This window comes from Aquarana catesbeiana, linkage group LG12 (assembly GCF_042186555.1).
Source record: "Aquarana catesbeiana isolate 2022-GZ linkage group LG12, ASM4218655v1, whole genome shotgun sequence".
Classification (NCBI taxonomy): Eukaryota; Metazoa; Chordata; class Amphibia; order Anura; family Ranidae; genus Aquarana; species Aquarana catesbeiana.
Window position 1 is genome coordinate 192,117,868 of NC_133335.1, and position 23,500 is coordinate 192,141,367.

The window sequence follows — 23,500 nt, forward strand, 5'->3', positions numbered from 1 at the left end:
ACTGGCAGGGAAGGGGTTAACACTAGGGGGTGATCAAGGGGTTAAATGTGTTCCCTCATTAGTGTTTCTTATGCCCCGTACACACGGTCGGATTTTCCGATGGAAAATGTGCGATCGGAGCGTGTTGTCGGAAACTCCGACCGTGTGTGGGCTCCAGCGGACTTTTTCCATCGGATTTTCCGACATACAAAGTTTGAGAGCAGGCTATAAAATTTTCCGACAACAAAATCCGTTGTCGGAATTTCCGATCATGTGTACACAAATCCGATGCACAAAGTGCCACGCATGCTCAGAATAAATAAAGAGATGAAGGCTATTGGCTACTGCCCCATTTATAGTCCCGACGTACATGTTTTACGTCACCGCGTTCAGAATGATCGGATTTTCCGACAACTTTGTGTGACCGTGTGTATGCAAGACAAGTTTGAGCCAACATCCGTCGGAAAAAATCCTAGGATTTTGTTGTCGGAATGTCCGATCAATGTCCGACCGTGTGTACGTGGCATAACTGTGGTAAGATGGGACTCACTTGGGGAGGAGATTGATCGCTGTTCCTAATTACTAAGAACAGACGATCTGTCTCTCCTCTCCTGTCAGAACGTGGATTTGTGTCTTTACACACACACACATCCTCATTCTGGCTCTTGTGCCCGCGATCGCGCGTGGCCAGCAGTCATCGCGACCACCGGCTACGCGCATCAGGTCTCCTGCTGTGCAGCGGGCATGCACTCGCCCGCTATCGCCCTTAAAGGTGCCGATGTACACCTACAGCGATTCGCGGGATCGTGCCAACTTGCCGCAGTATAATGACGGTGACTGGTCTGCAAGTGGTTAAAACTAGTCTTTATTAAAACCACTTGCCACCCACCCACCGTCAAATGACGGCGGGGCGCTGCAGCTCTCGTTCTGGGTGGACGTCATATAATGGCGCCCAGAACGGGCGCCCAGAATGGCCGCCCTCGAGCGCCCCCAGGCCCCGATCTCTGTAAAGAGCCGCGGCTCTTTAACCATGTGTAAACACGGAGATGCCGGTAATCGGATCTCCTCGCCTCACACTGACAGAGTGTGAGGAGAGGAGAGGCGAGACGATCAGCGGCATCTCCTCACAAAGGACATCAAGGCATGTAATCAGAGCACTGATAATCAGTGCCCTGATTACAATAACGCACCCACAGTGCCAGAAGTGAGTGCCCAACAGTGCCAGCAAACAGTACCCATTAATGATGCCAGTCAGTGCTGGCTATCACTGCTGCCCATCAATACCTATCACTGCTGCCCATCAATGCCACCCATCAGTGTCACCCATCAGGCCTGCCTATCCGTGTCGCCTATCTGTGCCCACCAGTGCCACCCATCAGTGCCCATAAGTGCGTCATATTCGTGCCTCCTCATCAGTGCCCCTTCATCAGTGCAGCCTATCAGTGCCGCCTCATCAGCACCCATCAGTGAAGGAGAAAAATTACTTATTTACAAAATTTACTGACAGAAACTAAGAAAAACTTTTATTTTTTTCAAAATTTTCAGTCTTTTTTTTTCTTTTAGGAAAACAAAAAACCCAGAAGTGATTAAATACCACCAAAAGAAAGCTCTATTTGTGTGAAGAAAATGAGAAAAATTTCACATGGTTACAGTGTAGCATGAGTGCGCAATTGTCATTCAAAGTGTGACAGCGCTGAAAGCTGAAAAATGGTCTGGGCAGGAAGAGGGTGTAAGTGCCCGGTATTGAAGTAGTTAAAGTAGAACAATAGGCAAAACTTTTTTTTCCATTTTGGATAGATTAAGGGGGGGTTATAACCCCTATCGTTTTTTTTTTTTTGCCATCTGTGTCCCATTGAAGAGATTTCCCTTCACTTGCTGTCCCATAGCCAAAACAGAAAGTGAGAGGAAATCCCTGCAAATTAAGAGAATTCATTGGGGACCCCCAGATTACCATAACTAGTATCCCCTTTATTACTTTTTGTGGGACAACCCACAATTTGGGGTTTTCTTTGACTTTTGAAGATAGCGGTAAACAGGACAAATAGTGGGTGTATCTCCCTAATGGGGTCACAGACAGCAAAAAAAATAGGTGTTCTACAGTAATTCATATCCACTGTGTCCAAAATAAACAAAAAACTGTCTTTAGTTTTACTTTAAATACAAAGGGACTTCCATTGTCCATAAAACTTCATACATAAATATATATTAAGTGCCATCAACTCGAGTCAGTCCTAGCGACTTGATGAATGAAAGCACTGAAAGGTCGGCTATGTGCTAGTTCGGCGAGGTACTCCAGTGTCATTTCCACCGCTGTAGTCAATATGTCCAACCACCTAGAAGTGGGTTTCCCTCTATGCCTGGTTCCTTTGATCTTTCCAGACATTATTTCCCTCTCCAGTGATCTCTCCTGACAGTATAACCAAAGTACGACAGTCGTAAATTCATCATTTGGGTTTCTATTGACATAACCGGTTTGATCTCTTCCAAAATCAATTAGTTCTACGTGCTGTTGATAGCATGCAAAAAATCCTTCTCCAGCACCAGAACTCAAATGAGTCGATCTTCTTTCTGTCCCATTTTCATTGTGTTCAACTCTTTCACAACCCTATTCGACAACTGAGTAAATGAGTGCATAGACAAATCTAATCTTCGTTTTGAGTGTAAGTTCTTTGCATTTGAATACTTTGTTGAGAGTCTTCATTGTGTAGCTGCCAAATGCTATTCTGCGGAATATTTTCTCACTGCTAGTTGCTTCCATGTTTATGAGAGACCTCAGGAGAGGAATATACTTTATAACTTCTATTCTGTCACCGTCAAGCTCAAAATCGTCTTCTTTTTCTGTGGTCATGATCTTCGTCTTGTTTATATTCAGTTCTAATCCCACATTATGACTTTCGGCTTTAACTTTTCTCAGTAGATACAGCATATCTTCTTTGCTGCTGGTGATGAGCATTGTGTCATTTGCATAGCGCAGGTTGTTTATGTATCAGAGGCCAGTTTTGATACTGACAGACTCTTCGTTCAAATTTACTTTTCTGAAAATGGCCTCATACATATACAAGAAAAAAGATTTAAAAACATAATTTACAGGCATTATACATAAAGATGGTGTGAGAATATATACAGTCTACGGCAGGAGTGTTCAACCTTTTGGCCTTCCTGGGCCACATTGGAAGAAGAGGAATTGTCTTGGGCCACACATAAAATACATAAACAATAAGGAGAGCTGATGAGCATAAAAAGTTGGTCAGATCGCAATTTAACGATCACTGATATGGATAATGCACTGTACCTTACGTAATTTTTTGTAATAATTTTTGTTATAAATGTAGTGCCCTCTAGTATAGCGTGCTAGTGTAAATAGTTTTTATTTAGTGTAGGTAAATTTGCTTGGCTAGCAGCCAAGTCCGTGTTGAATCTGGGTCAGGGCGAGTGACTCAGCGAGGCTGGATGACTCATCAGCCAGCACCTCTGGTACCTACCCCTACTTGCTGAAACCTTGGATAAGCTTTCAGAAGAATGGGAGGGAGGTTAGGAGGAGCTGCCTGGGGTATTGATGAGGGCCCCAGCCAATCCCCAGCAAGATGGCTGCCAGGGGGCAGGCACCTCTTAAATACTCTTGAGTCATGCCAGCAGGGACAGTTGGTGGAAGAAGGGGATGGAGTGCTGAGGAGGCCATTGGTGGCCCTTGAGGGTAACCCCCTAGTCTGGGGGGAGGGGGGGTGACCTCAGGATTGGGTGCGGGTGCTGGAGGGATCCTCTTACCACACATGGAGGAGCCCTGACCAAAGGCACAGGAGCAAGAGTGAGGACAGCAGGAGCCAGCTAGCTTGTCCAGGAGGTCTCCAGGAGAAGTTAGCCGGGTGGGCTGGTGAGTGTGCAGTCTAGGACTGTGGGAAGGAGGGCTAGTGAGAAGGAGGGCTAGTGAGAGAGGCAGCTGCAGCCAGGTGGGCTGGCAGTGCCTGAAGAGGTAGTGCTGGAATCAGTAGCCATAGGAATGTAGCTGGGCACTAAACGTTTCTCTACACAACCAAAGTGGCCCACAGTCCCTGCCTGTAAAGGGCTTTTGCTTAATCTGGTGCCTTGCCAGATTCATTAAACAGTGTTCCAGCTGGGTCTGTTATTTTCTGCAAGCAAGTAATGTGGTGGATGAAGAAGAGTGTACATAGACTGTAAATAGCCAAGTTGTTCCTGAACAGTTTGCTAAAGTCAAGTGGACATCCCTTAATTTTCCCTCTACCCTATCCAAGTTTTATCCCCTCAATAAAACATAAAAACAAGCACTGTACTGTTTCTTGACTCTCGGATGCTTTGAAGATTTGGTGTGCCTGGCTATGCAGGGTGGGAGGTTCCTATTCATCAGTGGCTCCTACGTGGGGTGTGCTACATAAAAGTAAAAGAGGGCAAAGTAAAACTAGTGCGATATTTAGCACTATTTTTGATTAGCTAAAGCATCAATATCCGGTTTGATGGATGTAGTAGCAATTCTTAATGAAGTCTCAAGGTGCTCACCAGATAATTTGGTTCTAATTGTGTCCTTTGTGTGCTTTATCCTTTAAAATAGTTGCTCATAAATATGGGTGCCGCCAAAAACAAATTACATGAATAAAGAGTGACTGTGAAGAGTGGAAGATTTTTCTTTGGGAGATAAAACTTATACAAGTCCAGTAACACGATACTGTCAATTTTTTGTCTGCATTGTTTACAAAAGAATTTCCCCAAAAATATTGCAGGTTGGACACCCCAGGTCTACGGGTTTCCTGGAAATCTCTGCTTTCTCTGGACCTAATGTACTTTAACTGCTTGCCGAATGGCTCACGCCGATATACGTCGGCAGAACGGCTCTGCTGGGCGAAACAACGTATTGGTACGTTTTTCCCTTCAAGAGCCACCGGCTGGCCACTCGCGATCGCTGGCACGAGAGCCAGCATGGGGATTTGTGTGTGTAAACACACAAATTCCTGTTCTGTCAGGGGAGAGGAGACATATCGTTTGTTCCTAGTAAGTAGGAACAGCGATATGTCTCCTCCTCCAGTCAGTCCCATCCCCATACAATTGGAACACACATTTAACCCTTTGATTGCCCCCTAGTGTTAACCCCTTCCCTACCAATGACATTTACACAGTAATCAGTGCATTTTTATAGCACTGATCGCTGTATAAATGTCAATGGTCCCAAAAATGTGTAAAAAGTGTCCGATCTGTCTGCCGCAATGTTGCAGTACCACTAAAAATCACAGATAACCGCCATTACTAGTAAAAAAAAAAGCAAAAAAAAGCCATAAATCTTTCCCATAGTTTGTAGACGCTATCAACTTTTGCGCAAACCAATCAATATACGCTTACTGCGATTTTTTTTTTAACCAAAAATATGTAGAAGAATATATATTGGCCTAAACCGATGAAGAAATTTGTTTTTTTTTAAAACATTTTTGGGGATATTTATTATAGTAAAAAGTAAAAAATATTGTTTTTTTTATTCAAAATTTGAGCTTTTTTTGTTTATAGCACAAAAAATAAAAGCCTCAGGAGTGATCAAATACCACCAAAAGAAAGCTCTATTTGTGAGAAATAAAGGACACAAATTTGGTTTGGGTGCTGTATTGCATGACAGCGCAATTGTCAGTTAAAGTGACACAGTTTCAAATTGTAAAAAGTGCTCTGGTCAGGAAGGGGGTAAAATCTTCCGGGGCTGAAGTGGTAAATGAAGATATTGATACTTGTGCTGGAATATAAACCAAAGATTATATAATAGAAGCCCCCTGACAGCTGATAAAGTCATCGGCTGTTAAGGACACGGCGGCTGGCTTCCCAGCCTGCTCCTTAACAACCAGCCATTCTTCACACAGAATTTGAATTGGTCAATCATTTTTCGACCGATCCAAATTCGAATAGTTCTGAAAATTTGGAATTCATTAGAAAATTAATACATTTGATTAAATGTAACGAAACAAAAACGAATTCTAAAATGAATCAATGAAATGAAATTAGTAACATAACAAATCTATCTGAAATGAAACTATTTTTTCCGTTCTGCACATGTCTACATCATTACATGTACTTTTTAAATGCAAGCGGTATAAGTACCTGAAATCGACCAGGTATCTGTCTCTTGCAGTCCCTGTACAGCAGGACTGGAGAATGAGAGGAAAAAGCAGCACAAAGAGCAAATCAATTGCAAATCGAAGCTGTGGTGGGTCTAAGATGACCTGGGCTCAAAGAAGTGTGTTGAATGATGCTTGTAGGTGGGGCTTAAGGCACCCTAGCAGGAACACTGTGAAACTGCACTCGTTAATGCCTGAACCTTAGGCAGGAGCTATGGTCATGTAAAACCATTAAGGCAGGACTCCAGACTCAGTGGCAGCCGCTCCATTAGGGGCACAGGAGCGCCGCCCCCCTAATCCATGCGTCCGCCCCCTAATCTACATGCAGGGCGCTGGACTCATGGATTCCAATGGGTTTTTATTTTTTTACTTTTTTTTTTTTTAGAGACACGTGATTAGAGCCTGAGGCTCTAATTGGCTTCAAAAAAGGGAGGGTTCCGGGCGCCCCCCCCCCCCAAAATTGGAGAACCGGCCGACACTGTCCAGACTTATACTTAAAAGCAAGCAGTACACTTGTACAGTTAACTCCTTGTAATCTGTGGTCCTACTTCTTACACTGTCTGTAAGTATTTCGGACACCCTACCAGTGTGCAGCATTTCTGAGATAGTACCACAAAGCTTGTACCAGTCTCCACCAACTCAGCAGTCCTGTCACCTCATTTCCAGTGACGATATTTTATAAGTTACATTGGATACGGGAAACACACTTTTCCATAGTTCCATGCTCGTTCTCCTCCTGAGACCTTACTACATCTCCTGTGACCCCCAGGCTAGGTCCCTAAAGTACTCTGTAAGGCGAGGTCACTCCCAGTATGTGAGGAGCTGGTCACTAGTGAAGGGGCCAAGCATAACACCCTTACATTATCAGAATATCTGTCACCTCTGCCATGTCACCCATTTCCTGGCTGGTTGGCTCATTTAGCAAGGGACACAAATACACTAGACATTAGCAATGGCAATCTAGCTTCCTCTGGACTGCAATCTGCTATTTAGACGCATGTACTGAATCTTCTCTAACTTCAGTCCCCTTGTTAGCCCTGTTCATGATCTGGTAATAATCCACAAGGCAGTAAGTCCATGCTGGCAGCTATAAGTCAATAAAGATCTACAAGCTCCACACCCTGATGGGAACCCCGAAAGCGCTCCCCAGGAGGGGCATGGCCCACTCAGCAGAATAACGACTACATCCTGGCAGTAAGTCTCTATTTATATTGTATGACCTGCAGGCATATATTGATAAATTACCGCAAAGGTAAAAAATATACTAATGCCGCGTACACACGAGCGGAATTTCTGTCCGAAAAATCTTGGATGTTTTTCCGACGGAATTCCGCTCAAGCTTGGCTTGCATACACACGGTCACACAAAAGTTTGCTGAACTTTCGACCGTCAAGAACGCGGTGACGTACAACACTATGACGAGCCGAGAAAATGAAGTTCAATGCTTCCGAGCATGCGTCGAATTGTTTCCAAGCATGCATAGGAATTTTGCATGTCGGAATTGGTACAGACGATTGGAATTTCCAATCGGAACTTTTTCCGACCGGAAAATTGAGAACACGCTCCCAATCTTTTGCTGGCTGGAATTCTGCCAGCAAAAGTCTGATGGAGCATACACACGGTCGCATTTTCCGACCAAAAGCTGTCATCGGTCTTTTGCTGGCCGAATTTCCAATCGTGTGTACGGGGCATCAGGTGAATCTTAGGGCAAACACAATAAACTACCCACACTTTTATGCTATATACACATGATTGGACATTCTGACAACAAAACTGTGGATTTTTTCTGACGGATGTTGGCTCAAACTTGTCTTGCGTACACACAGTCACACAAATGTGGAAATTCCAAACGCCAAGAACGCGGTGACGTACAACGAGCCAAGAAAAATTAAGTTCAATAGTCAGTGTGGCTCTTCTGCTTGATTCCGAGCATGCGTGGACTTTTTTGCGTCAAAATTGTCTACATACGCTCGGAATTTCCGACAAGAAGTCTTCTTGTCGGAACATTTGAGAACCTGCTCTCAAACAGTTGTTGTCGGAAATTACGAAGGAGCATACACACGGTCGGAATTTCTGACAACAAGCTCCCATCGAACATTTGTTGTTGGAAAATCCTATCGTGTGTACGGCCCATTAGTGTTACGGAACAGGTCTGGTTCTAGAATGATTGCTCTCACTGGCATGTGTGGCGATATGTAACATGTGTATCGCAATCAATGTTTTCATGTGAAAGCGTGTGCGTATATGTGAGGGTGGAGGGGTCTCAACATTTTTTGGGGGGGGGGGGGGCATTTTATGTGCTTGGACTTTATTTTTTTGCAAAAAAAATATATTTTTTTTTTTTTGCTTAAAATTAGATTTTTTCCTTACATAGGGGACAAATTTTTTTTTTTTTAAATTTAGGTGATAGGTTCTCTTTACTATACTAAAAGACCCTTTGTGTCTCCTCTGGGCTCCACTGGATGTATTGCACTGCACATCACAATACATCCCTTCCCAGTTATGCTAGCTGGAGAAAGACAAGGTGACTTCATACATGTCACTTTCCGGGTCACCAACAAGAAGGGGAAGAGAGCAGACGTGTGTCCGCTGTTCTCTCTCCCCTCCACCCGCTGGCTGTGCCGGTATCAAGGGTGTGTGGACGAAATTGGGTGGCAGAGCGGCCGCCCGGATGCTTCCACCTGACAGACAGGAGTCAGCCTGTCAGTTTTACACACAACCCTGGTGGCTGCAGATTGTGTGTGAAACCCCCGCTGTCAGGTCACCCCCCCCACAAAAAACAAAACTCATACTGATGGGTACCCCTCTAGAAAGGGCACCTGTAGGCACATGCCTAATGTGCCTAGTGGAAAGCTCAGCGGGCAACGCCAGCTCAGCAGGTCAACCTAAGGACACAATGCAACACTGATACATTGTAACAATTTGCAATAGTTGACCTAATTAACCTCAAAAAATAAACAGAGTAGAAGAAAACTTTTAACACTTTAGAACCCTTTTGGAAGCACTGGCTTACATGATGGATGTCAGCATAAAGACATCTAGTGGCAGAAAAAAAAACACTGCAGGGTAAATCTCTTTGAGTTGGCTATTCATTTTTATGTTATTTTTGGTTGAAGTTCTGGTTTTACAAAATGTCAGCAAAGCTATACAAAGATAAAAGGAGAACGGAAGTACAATAATAAAACAAACAAAAAACAAACAAACAAAAAAACAGTAAACATTTGTTCCCAGTATAGTTCAAGGTTTTCTCCAAAAAGTAAAAAGCTAACACATTGTAAAGGAAACAATAAATATAATTCAAAACAGAGAATAGGTTCTGAGAGTTATTTCAAAGTAAATGCTTATAGAAAAACTAGTTAAAGCAGAACCCCAGGCAGATATAAATAATGCAGCTCTGTATTTAGAATACATCAGGGCTTTTTCTTTTTAATGTGAGCATACCTCAATTTAAAGCTCAACTCTGAGCACAAAAAGAGAATTAAAATATATTCCTCAATAACCACAAAGGATATAAATCCACTTTGTGTGCACCAAATACCTTTGCAAACCCAGATATTACCTTGTACAAATACTGTAGCTGACTTTTAAAAAACAGGTACTTACCAGCCCATGGAGTCCTCCTGCAGCCAATTTTTCCTCACTGCAGTGGGTCACTGATGTCACAATCTTTGATGTTGGGTCAGCTGTGACTTCCTGAAGAAGCGTACCAGAAGGCTGTGGACGTGGAGGGGAGAAGATGAGCGATGTCATTCCTGAGAGTAATGGAAGAAGGAGAGGGTACCTGTTTAAAATGTACCCGCTATCTGAAAAAGAAAAGCTGCAGTGCAATCCTCAATTGCTTGTTTTTGTCTGGGGGATTGAAGAACAGATATATACTTACCTAATCCTTCGAGCCTTCCCATACAAGACCTGTCCCTGTGGCTCCTGCCCCCCACGGTCTTTTGTGGTGGACTGGTTCTGACGTCATCATGCCCATAGACCTGCTCTGAACCCGAGGACGTCAGGAACAGTCCACTATTAGATTGTGGGGGAGCGCCGTTTGCCGGTGGAGAGGATTGGGTGAGTATACAGCTTTCTCCTCTCCCCTGGACAAAACGAGCAGTAGAACTGTGCAGTGCAGGCACAACCCCACTGCATGGGAAAACCTTTTTTTTTTTGCCTGAAGTTGGGCTTTACAATGTCCTTACCCCCCACTGCAGGGTCCCTTGTAAGCTAAGCACAGCCTGCAATAAAAGAGCATCTATACTTTCCTTTCTGGAGTACTCCATCGCCTTGTCCCCCCATCAGTGGTGCTTCATTTGGTGGGAGATAAAGCTCTAAGAGAAGAGCGAGAGGGAAGAGCGTGAGAGAAGGGGGGAGAGAGAGAGAAGGGGGAAGAGAGAGAGAAGGGGGAAAAGAGAGAGAGAGAGAGAAGGGGGAAGAGAGAGAGAAGGGGGAAGAGAGAGAGAAGGAGGAAGAGAGAGAGAAGGGGGAAGAGAGAGGGAAGGGGGAAGAGAGAGAGAAGGAGGAAGAGAGAGAGAGAGAAGGGGGAAGAGAGAGAATGGGGAAGAGAGAGAGAGAGAGAGAGAGAGAGGGTGAGAAGGGGGAAGAGAGAGAGGGTGAGAAGGGGGAAGAGAGAGAGAGAGGGTGAGAAGGGGGAAGAGAGAGAGGGTGAGAAGATGGAAGAGAGAGAGAGGGGGTGAGAAGGGGGAAGAGAGAGAGAGAGGGTGAGAAGGGGGGAGAGAGAGAGAGAGAGAGAGAGAGAAGGGGAAGAGAGAGAGAAGGGGGAAGAGAGAGAGAGAAGGGGGAAGAGAGAGAGAGAAGGGGTGAGAAGGGGGAGAGAGAGAGAGAGAGAGAGAGAGAGGGGGAAGAGAGGGGGGTGAAAAGGGGCGAGAGAGAAAGAGAGTGAGAAGGGGGAAAGAGAGAGGGGGTGAGAAGGGGGAAAGAGAGAGGGGGTGAGAAGGGGGAAAGAGAGAGGGGGTGAGAAGGGGGAAGAGAGAGAGAGAGGGGGAAGAGAGAGAGAGGGTGAGAAGGGGGAAGAGAGAGGGTGAGAAGGGGGAAAGAGAGAGAGAGAGGGGGAAGAGAGAGAGGGTGAGAAGGGGGAAGAGCGAGGGTGAGAAGGGGGAGAGAGGGGGGGTGAGAAGGGCGAGAGAGGGAAGGACGAGAGAGGGAAGAGCGAGAGAGGGAAGAGAGAGAGGGGTGAAAAGGGGCAAGAGAGAGAGAGACAGAGAGAGAGAGGGGGGGTGAGAAGGGGGAAGAGAGAGAGAGAGTGAGTGAGAAGGGGAATAGAGAGAAAAGATGAGAGAGAGCCCGAGGAGGCATCAGAAAGTACAGAGAGAATAGAGGGGAGCCCTTGCAGTAAATATCTCTTCCTCTTCCACATTCTCCAGAATACCTTCACCTAAATTGATGCTTCTGCTTCTTCTGCTCAGTTCTATTCCTTCTCCACCCCCTCCCCAGTCCCCACAGCAGCTTGGTTCTTTCTCCAGGCTCCAGCATAGGTCCAGTATTCTGTTCTTCTCAATCAAAGGTTGGCGGCTTGAGAAGGGGGTGGCACAGCAGCGCCCATTGGCTCAGTAAGGAGCAGGAGACGGATCAGCTCCTGCTGTTATCCTTTTCTTGTCCTGTGGCTGGCTATAGTTTGAGCCTGCTGGTTCCTTCCTGCTGCTTCTACAGTCAGTGACAGGGCTATGACTTTGTGTAAGAAGTGGGTGTGTCTACAAGCATATAATAATACTTCTGAACTTGGGATACCAATCATTGTTTGGCCACACCTAACCCCGCCCCTGAGCAGTAACAGGACAGATTATATTTACCTATAGCCTTGCCTGGCAGGCAGAGAAGTATCAGCAGAAGGGAATCTCCCACAGACTCACCTTCCTCAACTTCACCCTTGTGAGAGCTCACTAAAGATATAGTTGGTTTTGGGGGTCTACATGTTACCTGGAAAATGAGGTGTGGGCACCCATGAATCTCTCCTACACTGGACTACAATGTAGTTTCTGCAAACCTGGTTGTGAGGCAGCAAAATAATTCGCAAAATAAATGTAACCACTACAGCTCTGGAAGGTTTCATGATCAGGCCATTTTTTGCGATATGGCACTGCATTACTTTAACTGACAATTGCGCGGTCGGGGCGACGCTGTACACAAATAAAATGTATGTCCTTTTTTCCCCACAAATAGAGCTTTCTTTTGGTGGTATTTGATCACCTCAAAAAAAAAAAAAATAATAATAATATTTAAAAAAATATATATAATAATATTTAATCTTCATCAATTTAGGCCAATCTTTATTGTGCTACATATTTTTGGTAAAAGAAATCCCAATACGTGTATATTGATTTGTGCAAAAGTTATAGCGGCTACAAACTATGGGATTTTTTTAAATTTATTTTTTCTTTTTTTATTAGTAATGGTGGAGATCAGCAACTCATAGTGGGACTGTGATGTTGCGGCAGACAAATTGGAGACTTTTGACACTTTTTGAGGACCAGTGACATTAATATAGTGACACTGGCAGGGAAGGGGTTAACATCAGGGGCGATCAAGGGGTTAAATGTGTTCCCAGGAGTGATTACTAAATGTAGGGGGTGCTTTGACTGGGGGAATGTAAAGAGCTGTGTTCCTGCTTAGCAGAAACACAGGATCAGCACATTCCCCTCTCACAGAAGGGAGATCTGCCTTGTTTACATAGGCAGACCACGGTTCTGCCTTTCTCCTGTAAAATCAGCAGGTCCCGGCGGACATTGCATCTGCTGGGCCCGCTGATTGGCCACCCTGTGTACAATCACAGCGGGAGAGGGTCACGGGCGGCGTGTACGTGCTCCCCAGACCTGGAAGTGTCAGATCACGTACGTGATCTGGCACAGAACGGCTGCCCTGCCGCAGTATATCTTCATGGGGTGGTCACTAAGCTGTTAAAGTATAACTATAGGGAAAACTTATTTTTTTTTTAGTTGTGTGCAGAGTGGAGTGACTAGAACACCTGTCAGGTCTTCATTGCTATCTGCCCTTCCGTTTGTCCTGTTTACTGTCATCACCGAAGGTGAAAGAAAATGCAATACTTTGGGTTGTCACCAGTACAGGAAGAGAGGGGGAATCTTCCAATTGGGACACTAGTTCTGGTGACAACCAGGGATTTTGGCTACCGGAGAAGTAAAGGGAGATCTCTCAATGGGATACTGATGGTCAAAAAAATCCCCAAAAACTGAGGAGGGATATAACTCTTCCTTATTCTCTCCAAAATTAAAAGTTTTGCCTTTAGTTCTACTTTAAATTTTAACCTGATGATCTATAAACAGAGATGGCCTTTCATTGGAGGTATTTAGGCTTTTGGCAGTGAGTGAGTTACTCTGTAAATACAAACTCACATGAGGAACAGCATTTATGCCCCAAGCACCGGCACAGAAAGGTCAGAGCCCAGTCATATGTTCCCTCGGAGGGATGACCATCCACCCAAAGCCAGATGTATTCCTCTTCTACAGATTGGTCACAGGCAGCTGACTGCATCGCAGACCGTCATCCTTGCTGTTCCAGCTAGTACAGCCATTTATTTCCTTCCTAAGCCAAATAGACATAACTTGCTTCAGGACACTGCTGGAGCAAACGGTTCAAGGTGCGAGCTGGCGTCTGTCACATGCATTTTCGGTTGTTTGCTTGTTCCTTAGGCTCTGGACCCCGCTGAGCCACAAAAAACAAAAGCAAGCACCCAATAGTATCTGACCAAGACTGTCTCCTGAGTTATTATATGGGCAAATGTGTTCATTCCAAAGATACGGTATGTGGATTAGTTGGCACACATTGTTAGCGAATAGTCTTTCTGATTGGCCTATGTGTGTTGTGAGATGTACATGTAAGTGGGGTGCAGCATGGTGCAGAGACAATAATTCTTCCCAGTGACCCTGGAGACCATAATGGAACCTTGTTCCACTTGACTTCCTCTCTAGCAACAGCGCCATTTTGGTTGACTGCCACCTGCTGTGGAGGAAAAAGACTGCACCTGCCTACACCCAGATGTGCCGCAGGTCTTCGGAACCTGGCAATGATGTGATACTGCATCCACTGCGCATCCCAGGAGTGAGCAATGGGGACACTGCTGCACATCTGTACATGCAGGGGGGGTGGGGGGGGGTGGGAGGGTCTGCCATGTGGGGTCTCCCATGCATGTGTGCAGATGCCATATATTTGAAGATCCCATATACCACCACTGTGTGAGCGCACTTGGGAAACCCCATGTGTGCGCAGATGTGTCTCAGGTCTCTGCCAGGTCTGCAAAAAAAAAAAAAATTCTTTCTTAAAGTGTATTTCACTTTTGTAGCCAAATTGGGATAACACATACTTTATATTTGTCAAAATCAAAAGGGTTGAGTTATGGGGGCTAATAGGGGGCACCAACATCCAGGATCACCAAGATAATTATCTAAGAAATGGATTTTCATTATGTCCAGACACAACTCAAAAAGGTTAAAAACTATGGCAGAAAGTTTATGGCAGACAAATTGGATGGTTGATAGTATTACTCTATACCAGCCCTTCTCAACCAGGTTTCTGTGGAACTCTACAGTTCCTTTAGAGCAGGGGAGTGAAACTCAATTTCATTGCAGTTCTCAGTGCATCTTCTTACCTTGTGCTGCTGCTGGGAAGAAGCTGCAGGCAGAGCTGGGAAGCAGGGAGTGCAGAGTCTGGAGGAGGACCAGAGAAGGGCTGGAGTCTGTTGAATGCTGAGACCAGTGGAGGTGGAGACAAGAGGGTGCTGTGTCTGCACAGAGAGGCTCAGGAAATGTATGAGGTCTGTCTCCCTCTCTTCTGCCAACTGCTGAGGCAAGGTGGGGGCAGAGGCGAAAGGGATGCAGGAGAGGTGCACGGGCCACATGAAATGGCCTGGCAGGCTGGATTCGGCCTACGGGCCTTGTGCTTGACACATGTGCTTTAGAGGTTGCTGGGGATTACTTGAGAAATGGCAATGTCTTCCTTTCAGATGAGTTTTCACTGACACCATTGATTATTTTAGCTATCTGTAAGTGGGAGATTCTTCCCAATAACCACAGATTGAAGGAGCATCATCAATGCAGCCTCATCAGTGCCCATCAGTGCAGCCCATCAGTATCGCCCATCAGTAGGGATGGGTGAACGGTTCGGCCCGAGCATAAGTTCGGGCCGAACTTTCACTGTTCAGATGTTCGGCGAACATCCAAACAAATGGGTCGTTCGACTGTTTGTTCACCCCCCCGAACCGACCACAATGCATTGTGACGCTCAGGGCTGGATTAAGAGCATCATGGGCCTGGTGCTGAGGATTTTGGTGGGCCAAATTAAATGAAAATGCAAACAATTTTTTGCTAAAACAAATTAAATATACTCTCACCAGTAATACCAGCCGTGCAGCCTCTGAGCAGCAGCAGCACCACCACCACCAATACCACCTGCTATGCGGTCTCTCACCAGCAGCAACATTTGGTGACCACATTTCCAAACTGACATTCAGGGACAACCCCCCTTTCCCAAAAAAGATAAGGGTGGGGGATGTAGTCTCGGGGTTGATAGGGAAATCGGCGGTGGGGGTGATTTTTCGGGCAAATGGTTGGTGTTAGCACTTAAAATCATCCTGACACCATGCTTGATATGGTGCCAGGATGACCAAATTCCATTATTTCTATTACTACATTGTAATATATAGTGAAATAGTTCAACTCACCATAATACAGAATCAGTGGGAACCTGAGCTTGTCACTTGCCACCGTCGCTTGCCACTAGATGCAGCATGTCACTTGCCACCCATAGCCTGCCACCAGATGTAGCGTATCACTTTCCACAGTTGCCTGCCGCCAGATGAAGCTTGTCACTTGTCATCATCGCCTGCCTCCAGATGCAGCGTGTCACTCGCCACCCACAGCCTGCCATCAGATACAGTGTGCCACCAGCAGCCTGCCACTTCCTCCGGGACTCTGCCTGGATGGGTAAAAGGGACAGGGCCTGCAAAGTCAAACAAATCCCTGGAGCCCCCACCCCTCCTGAGCTGGGATGGTATGGTTGTGTGTAAAATGAATGCAAGGAGTATTGATCAGACCGAGTTCTACAGAGGGGGGTGTGTACAAGCCTTTGTGTAATTAAGTCGCTGAAGACGTCGATGACGAAACGCGTACGACGACGCCACGCACGCTACGTCACTTCCGGGTATGGACTCTGCTTGGAACGCAGGTGGAGTGCAAACAGCTCCAACCAGCGGTACGCTGTCATTCCCTTACAGGGTGTGTTTTTTTCAGGCACGTACCTGTACCCAGCGATAGCAGACTGCTGTATTCTTCTTAGTTTATTATTATAGCCTAATTTGCTTAGGTTTTTAGTTTTTTAATGTTAACTCCTAATGAGTGTGTATGGAGTTTTTTTGAATAAAAAATCTTTCTTTTACCTACTACACCATGGGAGCCTTCTATTCTTTTTCTCCATGAGGGAGCCATTGTGAATACTTCAATTCAACATTACGGAAATTACCCTGGATGCTTTGTAGGATTGTGGTGGAGAGGATATCGTGACTGTGATACCCCATGTAGCTTACCCTTTTTTGGGGTTGGTGGATCCGGGGAGCCATTGGGAATATCTTAAACCAACAGTACGGAAACCACCTGAATGCCCTACATGATCGTGGTGGAGAGCTTACCGTGATCGAGATACCCTATGGTGTTTTCCCCTTTTGGGGTTGTTGGATTCGGTGAGTGGGGACCCAAAAGGGGGAGCACAAAAGTCACAGAAACCACCTGAGAGCACTTTTGTCACGGTTTTCTCTCGCTAAGAAAATTCCTTGAAACACTGTGTTTGAAGAGTTTACCACTTTAAGGACTATTACTAATTGTTTATATTTGCACTAATTAGGGTGAGGTGCAATCACCTGTTCACTGGACTCTGATCACTAATGTGAAAATATTTGGCACTATTTTTAGGCAGAGTACAATATATGGCTAGTAATATTTGTACCGGATAGGTAGAGCACATACTACGTTTTCTATGTTTGAATTTTTTACGTTTATGGTTTGGATTATACTCATTTCTCTTGTGGTGATGTATGGTGCAGACCTATCACAGACTTAGGGGTCTCAGCACACATCCCTTACATATAAAGGTATTTTTGTATTTGCACACAATCACTGAAGATCGCTCTCGTTTAATTATTTTTGTTGTGTATATATATAATTTTTGTTAGTATCAGGCACCTTACTAGGTTTATGATTGGGGGATATCACCTTTGGATATAATACAACCCATCAGACAACCCCGTCCCCCTCCCGTACACTATCCCTAAACCCCGTAGGGAGCGCCACACCCCTTTTAATTTATATCCCGTGTACAAGCCTTTGGGCTCACACTGGTGTGCTGCAGTTTGGGCGCACTGCTTGTGTATCACATTCCACAGTTGCCTGCCGCCAGATGCAGCGTGCCTTTTGCCACCAGATACAGTGTGCCACTTGCCACCAGCAGCCTGCCAACAGATACAGTGTGCCACTTGCCACCAGCAGCCTGCCACCAGATACAGTGTGCCACTTGCCACCATATAGTGTGCCACTTGCCACCAGCAGCCTGCCACCAGATACAGTGTGCCACTTGCCACCAGCAGCCTGCCACTCCCTCCAGGACTCTGCTTTGATGGGTAGAAAGAAGGGACAGGTCCTGTATATCCCCCACCCCTCCTGAGCTGGGATGGTATGGCTGTGTCTAAAATGAATGCCTGGAGTATTGATCAATCCAAGTTCTACAGAGGGGGGTGTGTACAAGCCTTTGAGCTCACACTGGTGTGCTGCAGTTTGGGCGCATTGCTTGTGTATCTGCAGTTTTAGCTGCAGTCCTATTGAGTTATATTAGGTTGCAGGTTTTTGCCGCATTTTCTGACAGTGCGCCAAAGATGTAGCATGCAGGAATTTTGGTGCGCTTTCAGAAAAAATGCGCAACCTAATAGAAATCAATAGAACTGTGGGTAAATGCAGGAAAACTGCGGATACACCAGAATCGGGCCAAGACATAGCAAACCAGTGTGAACCCACCTAAGCACAAGGAACCGAGTCTAAACATATTGGCTGCAGTTACAACAGCTACTGCTGATGGAAAAAGTTAAAAAAGGAAGGGGAGGGAAGGGAGCTAAGAGTCCAGTCACTGAGCTCACACTTGGATGGTCGAAAGCTTATCACTCTGATGCTGTGTTCACCTCAACTGCCGGCTGCTCTGTTCATAATTTCCCACCCACACGGCTTCTTCACTGCATGGACTTCTCCCATTTGTGCGGGGGGGACTATGTACTGTGACATTGTTATAACCACTAGGAAATTTTGAGCATAGCCTCAATAACAAAGCCTAAACCTAGGCATAAGTACCATCATCCAGAAATGATGTAGGAAAAATGGGAGGGGATGGGAGCGTGAGTACAGTTGCTGAGACTTACCAAACATACTCCAACCCACAAGATTTTGTGGTGGATCTCGGTACTGATACACAAAATACAAATCTTGGATACAAATTAAATAATTTATTACATATAAAAAAGACATACATAGATCATGTTAAAAAAAGTTTCAAAAAACAGTATACAAATACTCAAACGTTTCCCCAAGATATATCTGTTGATGGGTTTTTTCTCATAGATTAACTAGTCCTCTATTAGTTTCACAGTACATAGACCGCTTCGACAGGAGGAATAATCTATAAAACAAATGATCAAATAAAACACAAGAACACATAAAGAATTACAAAAGCATTATATATACATAGAGCTCATCGGTAGCGTTGAGAGCTTGTTTACCCAACAGGTCAATCGCTAGGTACAAAGCCCAGCCGCTCAAAAAGCTCCCTCTGCGACGAACAAGGGGCAGTTATGCAGAAATTGAATCTAAACAGGGGTAGACATAAATATATGCAGAATGGTTGGGAAAGTAATACCCATATGGGGATTATGTAGTGCACCATGAAGGAAGGGGGGGGGGGGATCTGTTGAGTAAGCAACCTCTCAATGTTCTATGTATATCATGCTTTTGTAATTCTTTGATTATGTGTGTTCTTGTGTTTTACTTGATCATTTGTTTTATAGATTATTCCTCCTGACGAAGCGGTCTATGTACCGTGAAACTAGTAGAGGACTGGTTAATCTATGAGAAAAACCCCATCAGCAGATCTCTTAGGGAAATCTTTGAGTATTTGTATACTGTTTTTTGAAATTTTAATGTGATCCATGTATGTCTTTCTATATGTAATAAATGATTTCATTTTTATCCAAGATTTGTATTTTGTGTATCAGCACCGAGATAGTCCACCACAAAACCTTTTGGGTTGGAGTATATGTTTGGTCAGTCTCAGCAACTGTCCTCACGCTCCCATCTCCTCCCTTTTTTTCTATATTGTTAAATCACACTGAGCCAACACAGATGCAACCAGACACAGCTTCTCCTGTACCATAGGCTTTTATTGACAGGAGAAATCAGGCTTGTACTGCTGGCTGGGTGGGCCAATTTTAAAGCAGGGACCTGGAGCTGCAGCTCCAATAGCCCCTATGTTAATCCGGCCCTGGCAGTGCTGAACAGTGCATTGCAAGCCCTGATTGGCTGAAGCAGTGAAAGCTTCAGCCAATCAGGTCACAGAGCACTGTCAGAGTCATGATTGGCCATTGTCATCATGACTTTATCCAATCATGGCTCATTCCCGCCCCACATAGCAGCATTTTCGGTGTGATTTTGGCATGGAGAGAGATAGAACAGGGCTCTGTTCAGTGCTATTAGTTAGTTAGTGTGCTATACTGTGCTATTTTGCTTCAATTGTCAGTGTAGAATATTAGTTTAGTGTCAGTCTAGGGATAGTGTGAGTGTAATGAGGAGGACCATCATTCAGCTTTGCATAGTGTGCGGCTAGAGTAGGGACAGCTCAGATAGTTTCAGTGTAGTGAGACCGTGTTAGTGATCTTTACATTAGTGTATAGCTAGGAGAAGGGACAGTTCAGATTGCGTCCGTGTAATGACGGTTGAACACCGTCTATTTGATTGCGTTACTGCCAGTTTAACGTCATTTACTTCTGTGTGCATTACTGCAAGTTTAATGCCATATAGTTCTGTGCATCACTGTACGTTTGGTGCATTATATTGCAGTATATTATAGTGTATCCGTGGAGTGTGTCTGTGTAGTGTGAGTACTCAAATTAAAGTGCACCAAACACCACTTTACATTGATTAAAGTGCATCTACATACAGATTTCCACTTCTTTACATTTGCTTATAAGCACCGCACCCTCCCAATAATGATTGTGAGGACAACAAGGAGAGGCAGACGTTCCCTTGGCACTGTAAGGGGGCCAGCAACAAATGTGTACACAGGTGGACGTGGTGGTCAGTCCTCAGGCAGGGCATCATTTCCTCTGTTTAGTAAGCTTGCCTGTGTAATCCAGCCACAGCATGCAGAGGAGGTGGTGGACTTGCTTACTAAACCTTCCTCATCCTCCTCATCCTCTGTCACGCAAGCAGAGACAAGTGTGCAGTCCCCTGCAGTTGCCAGAGTGGATAAACCTGCCTTCTTGTCCACATCTATTCCTGCCATAGCCCCAACATCAACCATGGAGGAGTCAGCTGAGTTATTTGACCACAGCATCAGCCACTTGCTCCTTGATGCCCAGCCATTACTGGATTCAGATGTTGGTTCTGAGGTTGAGGATGACAGGAACATGAGCCTAGAGAGAGAGGAACACTGGTAGACAAATTGGCATTCATGTTCCCCAAGCTGCAGCGTATTGCCAACTTATCTCCAGTGGTAATGATGAAGATGGAGGAGATGATGGAGGAGATGGAGGAGATGGAGGAGATGGAGGAGATGGAGATGATGATGACGATGATGATGAGAAGGTCACTGATGCGACTTGGGTGCCAGATAGAGCAGAGGAGGAAACTGATGGTGAGGCGGCACAACCCCAAAGAGGCAGACATTAAGAAAGAGTAGAGAGCAGCCACCCTATTCCATCACATTCTGCAGTTGTTATCTCCCGACCCACTCCCCGAAGCTCAGCTGTCTGGGCCTTTTTTAGCACATCTGTTTTAGCACATCTGCAGCAGATTGCGCTGTTGCTATCTGCAAACTGTGTCTCAGGCAAACCAAACGTGGCAAAAACAGCAGCCATTTGGGTACCACATGCTTAACAAGGCATTTAACATCCAACCACTCAGTCTGTTTGCAAGAGCACCTAAAAGCCACACAAAAGAGGCAAAAATCTGTCCCTCCTCCTCACCCACTTCAGTCTTCTCATGCTATACTGAGTCATTACCTCTCAGCAGCCTCTACTGACAGGGATGATGGTATAGCACAGGGTGTCCCAGGTCCTAGCAGCACATCTGCCAGCAGCACACCACCAGCTGTAGACGGCAAATTTCTCTGTCTCATCTGCTGCAGCGCAAAAAAAAAAACAGTCCCTGCCATACCCACCGTCTAAATGCAAGCTTGTCAAAGCCGTTGGCTCTCCAACTTCTGCCTTTTAGCCTGGTGGATTCTGCCCCCTTCCGTGAATTCGTGCTGTACCACAATTACATTTTTCACAAACTTTTTTTTTATTGATACATGTCCCCCAGGGCAGGACCCGGACCCCTAAAACCATTGTATGCCCAATTACTTGCATATAAGCCTTCAAAATGGGCACTTATGATTTTTGACGTTTGGGTCCCATTGCCTTTAATGGAGTTCGTTATTCGGGTCTGAACTTTTGTGGCGTTCGAAAGTTCTGGTGCGAACCGAACAGGGGTCCGTTCTGCCCATCCCTACCTATCAGTGCTGCCTATCAGTGCCACCTACAGTGCCTTGAAAAAGTATTTATACTTCTTGAAATTTTCCAAATTTAGTCATATTACAACCAAAAACATAAATGGATTTTATTGGGATTTTATGTGATAGACCAACACAAAGTGGCACATAATTGCGAAGTGGAAGGAAAATGCTAAAGGATTTTCACATTTTTTTTACAAATAAATATCTGAAAAGTGTGGCGTGCATTTGTATTTAGCCCAATGTCATGTGTGAATAGGAAGGGGCCATCCCCAAACTGTTCCCACAAAGTTGGGAGCATGAAATAGTCTTGGTATGCTGAGGCTTTAAAGGTTCCCTTCACTGAAACGAAGGGGCCAAGCCCAACCCCTGAAAAACAACCCCACACCATATTCCCCCCTCCACCAAATCATTTGGACCAGTGCACAAAGCAAGGTCCATAAAGACATGGATGAGCGAGTTTGGGGTGGTGGAGCTTGACTGGCCTGCACAATTCTGACCTCAATCTGATAGAACACCTTTGGGATGAATTGGAAAGAACAGAAATCCCACTGATATGCGGGACTTTGTAGACAACCAGTACACCAAAACAATTAGATAAAAAGCATATGTTAATTGTTACAAATTAAAAGGGTTCCAAAAAATGAAAAAATAAAAATGTACATGCAAACAGTAAAATTCACAGCTCAGTTTACAACCATCTGGTTGAAATGTATATATGCATAGAGAGTCATGACGTCTCCACTCCACTGACGCGTTTCAAAGCCTCTCTTAAGGGGTAAAGCTACAAAATTTCACCTAAGATAAGGTAGTATATGGCCATGTTGATACTAAAAGAAAGGGCAGAATTTTGCTTCTGCCTGGATGAAGGAGTCAGTGAAGTGTCACCACCACAGGGTCCCAGACAGTCCCCACGGAGGTCCCCTACACAAGAAGCCAATTAAGTTTAAGGTCAATTAGTTCTGTATAATCATAGAATAAGAGTAAATTGCCAATCAATGTCTTAAAAGAATTGTATGGTCACAGGCTCCAAGTAAGCCACCACAGAGATCCGTCCCTTTGGCGAGCGTAGGTGTATGTGTGCCATTCTCCCAGGCATAGCTATGCATAGGTGGATAAATATGCGTGAATTCCCAAATTCCTATTAGTCAGAGACTCACTTGTGCACATGCACAAATGCGTGTGCACATTGGCGAGCACGCCTGCCACTAGATCGGTACCAAGTAGGCTATTTAAACTCCTCTGCTGCACTAGGACCTTGACTTATGGTCTACAACGTTCTGCTAACTATTACTGTGCTTGATCTCCTGTTGCCGTTCTGCTATTTACCTGACTACGCTTAAACTCTGCCTGAACCGACCCCTGGCCTGCTCTTCGACTACATCCCTGCCTGATCCTTCTGCCTATCTGTTTACTTTTGCCAACTCCAGCCTGAACCTGACTATTCTTCTGCCTGCTGCTCTGTACCTGATATGCCTGGTAGTTACTGACCTGGCTTGCCTGACTCTGCTATATGTCCAGCCCGTGGAGGCCATCCCTACCCCTGCAGCCTGCCAAGTACCTGCTGTCTGCCACCTGCCGGCTTGCCGGATGCTTGCTGCCAGTGACCTGCCAGCCGCCAAGTGACTGCTGACTGTCTTCCAGCCTACTGTGCCTGCTGCCAT